The 7,480-nt window shown below is 44.4% G+C and overlaps 1 long non-coding RNA gene across 1 annotated transcript; it reads left to right on the forward strand.

The window, feature by feature from the left end:
• The first annotated feature begins 842 nt into the window (after nucleotides 1–842).
• Nucleotides 843–7,182, forward strand: LOC128411397 (uncharacterized). Its single transcript, XR_008329783.1, has 3 exons — nucleotides 843–920; nucleotides 4,571–4,691; nucleotides 7,027–7,182. It is a non-coding gene; the product is annotated as an uncharacterized LOC128411397 (long non-coding RNA).
• Nucleotides 7,183–7,480: the final 298 nt, after the last annotated feature.

Here is a 7,480-nt window from a genome sequence, read left to right on the forward strand (position 1 = left end):
GGCTCCCAGTACATTGGTGCTGACCTTTAAAGCCCTAAATGGCCTTGGTCCAGTACACCTGAAGGAGCATCTCCACCCCCATCATTCTGCCCAGACACTGAGGTCCAGCCCCGAGGGCCTTCTGGTGGTTCCCTCACTGTGAGAAGCCAGGTTACAGGGAACCAGGCAGAGGGCCTTCTCAGTAGTGGCACCCGCCCTGTGGAATGCCCTCCCACCAGATGTCAAAGAGAACAAGAACTGCCAGATTTCTAGACGATATCTGAAGGTAGCCCTGTTTAGGGAAACTTTTAATGTTTGATGCATTACTGTATTTTAATATTTTGTTGGAAGCTGCCCACAGTGGCTGGGGAGGCCCAACCACATGGGCAGGGTAGAAATAATAAGTTATTATTATTACTATTATTTGTTTAATCCTCTTCTGAAGCCATCCAAGTTGGTGGCCATCTCTACATCTTTGTAGTGCTGAGACTTTGTTGGAAGTCTTTGGGACTGGTTAAACTTCTACAGAACACTTAGTCTGATGACATTCCCTACATCTCTTTAAAAAATGATCAAGATGGGTTGTAAAATATCAAGATGCATTCTAAAATATCAAGATGGGAATGCTAAGGGAGATCTCCACCTTGTAGTCCTCTAATGCGAACCAGTAGTTCATTGGAGATGCCCCTAACATGGTGAAATGCTGGGTCTGTGAAATGGCCTCAGGTTGTTGACATGAAGAGCTTGCAAAACCAAGTCTGGATTTCCCCTTTTTGCAACAACCTGGTATGTCACCATCTCTAGAAGCCTTTAAATATCCACATCACATCCCCTCTCCATCTCAGGTTGCCAGTGGTGGTAGATTGCAGTTGAACCTTCAGCCATGAGGCTCCTTCACCTTGTTTTTGGGCTTCTCTGCATGATGATGCTGGTGGTTCCAGGTAATGCCATCTTTTTCAAAACCCTTGTCTCTGTATAAACTCTGTGAAAATCAAGTGTGATTTGATGGGACTTACTCCCATGTGGACAAGAAACAGGTAAGAACTTTTGGTAGAGGACAGGACGAAGATGAGACTGTATGAGGATATTCACAAATTCTGGAGGCATCAGCAGCGGCTCCCAGGTGTTCCTCCTGAGGCCCATAGTCATTCTCCTCTGTTGCCGCCTAGTTTATCCTGATGCCTAGGTGCAGTTGGGGACACTATCTTGCTACCAATGTTGAAGTAAGATTAAGTTGTTAGCCCAGAAGCTTCTGATTGTGGAATGGGAAGGGGCTCCTGTCTTAGGAACATAGGAAGCTGCCTTCTACTGACGATTGGTCCATCTAGCTCATTATTGTCTACACTGAGTGGTAGTGGCTCTCCAGGATTTCTGGAAGGAGTCTCTCCTAGCCCTACCTGGAGAACCCAGGACCTTCTGTTTACAAGGCAAATCCTTGACCACAAAGCCATGGCTCAGTCTTGGACAAGTCCTTGCAAACATATGCAGTGAGTCTAGCTTGCAGAAATTTAGTAGAGGAAGCTTTTCCTGGTGTGAAAATTAAATGGTGGGGGAAGCTTCACTTGTTACATTTTTCTGTCATTTAGCAAGGAGTCTGTGGTCCTCCAGATGTTGCTGCACTCCACCTCCCATATGCCATGACCATTGGACAACTGTCTGCAGCTGATGGGAGTTGTAGTCTAGCAACACCACCTTACTGTCTGTTGTAGCAAATTTCCATAATTGCATAAATTAGGTAGGTTATGTTGCCATTGTGTTATTCTATCCCATTTTTTTTCTCAATACAAAGAATCTCAGTGCAAATGGGATGGGTGGGATGTGATCAGTTACCTAATGTGGGCAGACTGAAAGCAATAACAGTAAATAACACACATGAGAGTGCTTGGACTAAAATTGTCAACCAAAAGCTTTGCTTTTCTGGTTTATCACCACAGCAGCTACTAACAAGGGGCTTCAGTAAAGCGAATAATTTAATCAGACAGTGCCTATATCATATCGAGCGACAGAATAACCTGGCCACAATAAGGAAATTTCGTCCATGGTATGATTATTTTCCACCTAGTCATTTTGACACTTTGGCACCCTATTTGCAAAATTTAACAATTCCAAAACACAGACGTGCTTTCACTTTGGCAAGATTGAATATACCACCTTCGGCTGCACTTGAGGGTCGATTTCAAAAAATTCCACTGGAAAAACGGTTAGGTCCCTGTGGAGATGGAAGTACAGTGGTACCCCGGGTTACATACTCTTCAGGTTACAGACGCTTCAGGTTACAGACTCCGCTAACCCAGAAATAGTACCTCAGGTTAAGAACTTTGCTTCAGGATGAGAACAGGAATCGTGCGGCAGCAGCAGGAGGTCCCCATTAGCTAAAGTGGTGCTTCAGGTTAAGAACAGTTTCAGGTTAAGAATGGACCTCCGGAATGAATTAACCCGAGCAGTGGCGTAGCGTGGGTTGTCAGCACCCGGGGCAAGGCAAGTAATTTGCGCCCCCTAACCCGTGGATTTGCGCCTCCTAACCCGTGGATTTGCGCCCCCTAACCCTAACCCCCAGATGTTGCGCCCGGTGCGGCCGGCCCCCCCTGCACCCCCCATGCTACGCCACTGCAGGGGTGTATGGACAGCTAATCCTACTTGTGTTCTCCCATAAATTGTTCATTTATGCTTGCTCTTTTTTAAAGGGAAAAAAATGCACAGATTGACATGTTTCCCAGGTGCTCCAAGAGAGGTGGGAAGCAGGGTGCAAAGCTCATGATGATCTACAATAAGCCTGCAACTTACCCCCAGGGATCGCGCCAAAAGCCAAAATCGTGTCTCGTCAAAGACATGCTGGGTGCAATGGCGGGTGGCATCACCAAAGTCTTTTAAAAAAATTTAAAAATTCTACTCCGCGCCTAAAGCTGAACGCACCCAAGTTGAATGTGCATAAAGTTGCTGGCTTACTGAATTTATTCTCTGTTTATGTCTGGGGAGCAGGGTGCCAACTTGAGTAAAATATTGGGGGGGGGGGAGGTAAACCCTAGCCTGCATAGCTGACCACATGAAGCAGCAGGTGCACACTATTTGAATAATGCTCCGTCAAAGATTTGGGGGGGGGGTGTCAAAGGAACCTCAGACCCTAGGAGTTGGTTCCTATGCTGGGGGGGGGCGTCTGCTGAGGACCCCAAGGAGAACCTCTTCCCTCATCTCTCCATGGGAGCTTCTCGCCCCCTGATTCCACGACGGAGTGGGCGAAGTGGCTCCCTTCCCGCGCCCCTGAAGGAAGGATATTTATTCTCCATGGTGCTGCTGGTGGTGGTCCTGCCTCCTCCGCCTACTCTTCGCGCCTGTTCCTTACTGCGATGGTCTCAGCAGCTCCCAGCGCGGCATAGCCCGCCTACCCGCCCGCCCGAAGGTCTTCCAGGCTCCTGCCCGGAGGCGCGACCGCCCTCGCCGGTGTCCGCGAGGCGATGGAGGCGCGGGGGCGGGCGCGGTGCCTCCCCACGGGCGCGCAGCTGGGGAGCTCCCTGACGTCACACAATGGGCCGCGTCACACTCGGCTCCCGACGTCACCGACGTCATAACAGTGCAGGCCGTTGCCAACGAAGCGCAGCGGCTTGCATTTTCTTTCTCTCCCCCGTTTGGCCCTTTCCGGACCCCCCCCCTCCCGTAGCGCACATACAAACAAAAGTGTCAGTTGTCCCTTCCCTCTGGACTCGCGCCCCCCCCAGATGTTGCGCCCGGTGCGGCCGGCACCCCTGGCACCCCCCACGCTACGCCACTGAACCCGAGGTAGCACTGTATTGAGTCAGTGGTTCATGTGCTTCTGGCTTGCACTCTTTATAAGGATTTGAGGAGTGAGGTTATTAGCCCTCTATTATTGTCTAAGCCGGGTCACTCAGCCATTGCTACTGTGTCCTTTCTTTTAGCAGATCAATATGATCAGGTGACAGCAAAAACTGCAAGCAGGGGCAATGAGAATAAGATCTATTATTTGAATATTGATGTAAACCCCCAAAATGTATTTTTTATCGTTAGGTTTTTACCTCTATCTTCAGTACATTTTATTTTATTTTATTGCTATGGCTAGTGGCCGATGCAAATAAATATTCTATCTATCTATCATATTGGTTGGAATAGGGCTGCCATATGTCTGGGATTTCCCAGACATATCCGGGATTCGTCTGTCGGAAATAGTGCCCGTGTGGACTTTCCAAAAATCGGTAAAAATGTCTGGGGAAACCTGGGTGTATGTCAACCCATGCCAGAAGTGTTTATTGTTTTGGCAATTTTCCTTAAAAATAGCTCAGAAACAACTTTTGTGTCCAGATTTTCACTTTTTGAAATATGGCAACCCTAAGTTGGAATGGTTTCCATTCTAGAATGGGGTGAATAAATGAACATTGGCAATTTCTGCTTCCTTTTCTGTTTTCACCAGACTTCTCTAACATCCCTAGTTTTACCATACAAGCTAAATAAATAAAATTGACTATGTCGTACTTGGCAATGCTAAAATAATAGGAAATGGTGGTCTGTTTATGCTGAAGCCTCAAACTGCAAAGTGCTCAGTTCTGCTCCAACTTGATTTTGTGTCTCTGTGTGTCTGCAGGATTTTCTAAAATCGGTAATGCCAAGCAGTGTCGTGAAGCCCATGGAAAATGTGTGAGGCGCAGATGTCCTGGTGACTACAAGCGCATCGGGAATTGTGCTAGAAAGATTGCCTGCTGCAGGTGAGAGCAAAGATCTCTGGCTGAAAGTGAACAAGGCACATTTTTGCCAACGTAGGAGCCAGGGTCAAGATCCCTTCAGTGCCCATCAATAGTCAAGTTGGCACCCCTGTTTGCCAGTGAAAAGCAGACTGCCTCCAAGTGAATTTATGGAAGACAGCATCCATGCATTTGAGTCAACTCTCTCATTGCCCATTAGCTAATATCCAACTTACAAAACTTTGGAAAGCCTAGAGCAATAGTTTCTGAACTGTGATATTCTGAAGCTTTTCAGGGATTCCCCAGAGAGTTCAGTAACGGTGGAGTGGTTCTCATGGAAGACAATTTACCTGTTGCCACTTGGGGCTCCCTTTCTTGTGGCTGTGGGAAAAGCAAAAAAATATAAATGTAATGTGAACAGCCACAAAATAGGTTTGGATGTGTTCTCTGTTGTGCTTCTCATGGGGCAGACATGAGTCCCACATCTGTGTCCCTCACAGAACCTGAATGAACACCATAAAGACAGCAGATTTTAAGTTTTGGCTCTACTTTGTTTTTTACTAGAACACCATAATCTACTAATGAGAGCTGGGTGGAAAAATCATACACTTAGAATTAAAGAATCTTGAGCTCAGAAGGTGTTTTGAGCACCAGAACTGAACTGAACTCATAGTCCTCCTCCTATTATTATTATTATTATTATTATTATTATTATTATTAGCTATCTCCCATCATTTTCCATGGCAGGGATTTATGGTGGCTTAAAACATCGAGAGGGGATTATTAAGAAGCAATTAAACTGTAATAGAATTACAATACAGTGGTACCTCGGTTTTCAAATGTCTCGTTTTGGTTTTCGAACACCATAAACCCAGAAGTAAATGCTTCAATCATCGAACATTTTTTGGAAGTTGAAAGTGCCAGGTAGCTTCCTTATTGAGTTTTCCATAAGTAAATGCTTTGGTTTTTGAACGTTTCAGAACTTAAATGGTCTTCCAGAATGGATTGTGTTTGAAAACCGAGGTATCACTGAATATAGAATATATAAACATACAGATAGTTACAGTAAAAACATCATAGTAGTATCCTTCCTGAAAACAATGAATCCCCCAAAGCCTGCTGGAATAAGAAAATTTTCAACTGCTGGTGGGAGAACAAAAAGAATGCACTTCTGGTTAGATTTATTTATTTCAGCAGCCTAATTTGGTGGAAGTAGTTTTCTCTTTACTATCGTTAAACAATAGCAAATCAAGATCCCTTGTTGATTAAATGCAGGTTATATACACATGTATCTATGATTATGATTATTGATTTATATGGTAAAAATATAAAGTGATGTACTTTTTTAAAAATAACAACAATAATACAGTTTATAAAGAAAAATACAAAGATTATTCTCATTATTATTATTTTTTTAATCCAAATTAAAACATTAACCCAGAGGCAAAAGAGAGACAGAAACAAACAAACAAAGAGGAAGAGATAAAGTAAAAGGAAGAAAAGGAATTAAAAGAGAGAAAGTCAAAAATAAAGAAAGAGAAGAGAGAGAGAAAATAGAGAAAGAGAAAGGAAGAAATGTTTAAGAAGCTAAAGAACTTCCAGTGTGATAGTACTCTTGATAAAAGTGCACTAAATAAAGATCATTCTCCTTAGTAATCCATTTATTAGTCACTTCATAAAAAAGAAATAAATCTCAGATTATCAGTCCCACTCCCACCCCCGCAATACTCTGCTCTGCAGTGGAACTCCATTGCAGATATGTTGATCTGGAGCAATTTCCCCGAAAGTCTAAAGACTGTGAACCAAACCTATGGCTAAAAGCATCCTTAGGAAATCTTCGGTACATGTCAGCCCTTGCCAGACATATACCAAGGTATGATATAACACATAAGTTTTTAGACATCTGAAGATGCAACTTGGACCAGGAACATATTACCTGTTGGCTATTTGGAACAGTGGGCTGAATCTAGTGCTCTTCCGCTCATCTTACTTGAACAATGGCTACCGTATCGTGGCTACTAGTCATGGTGGCTATGCTCTGCCTACATGGTCAGAGGCAGTAAGCTTCTGAATACCAAGAGGGGACGATGTTGCTCTGCTCAGGTCCTGCTTGAGGTTTTCCCATAGGCAGTTGGTTGGCCACTGTGAGAACAGGATGATAGACTAGATGGATCGTTTGTCAGATCCAAGCAGGCTTTCCATATGCTCTTAACAGCTGGGTATTTGCTGAATGAGCCTCTTCGCATTTCTGTAGCTGGTCAGGGAATGACCGTACGTTTCATATGAACCAAATTTACTTTCTAGAGTCGAATTTTTCCAGAATAAAATATGTCTCTCTGTGTCCTCCTTATCTGTGCAGGCGTTAACTGGTGACCGCCTGGCCACATCTCAATGACCTGCTTGGAATTCACTGCCTCCTGCCGCTGTGAAACTTCTATGGACCACACACTTGGGATTTTACTACACAGAGAGATGTGATTGCCTCCCACCTAAATAAAAACAACTTGTAATGCAACTTCATAACTGAAATGGATCTGTTCATGTTTGGGAAGGGAAGATTATGGATTGCTTCTTTTGACTCCTTTTTTATTCCCCACCCCCTGTACAACCACATGCCAATGGACCTAAAGCACACAGATGAGATAGTGACACTTTTATGACCCTGCAAGTTGTCTCTGAATAAGAGCAGCCCAAATTCTAATGTTTAACCATTTATACTTCACTGAACTGGGTTGCCAAATCTCCCACCTTGTTTACATGAGCTAGATTGCACCAAATGGCCAAATCTGATGGAATAGTTCCTGTTGCAGCAG

The sequence above is a fragment of the Podarcis raffonei genome, chromosome 3 (assembly GCF_027172205.1).
Source record: "Podarcis raffonei isolate rPodRaf1 chromosome 3, rPodRaf1.pri, whole genome shotgun sequence".
In the NCBI taxonomy this organism is placed as follows: Eukaryota; Metazoa; Chordata; class Lepidosauria; order Squamata; family Lacertidae; genus Podarcis; species Podarcis raffonei.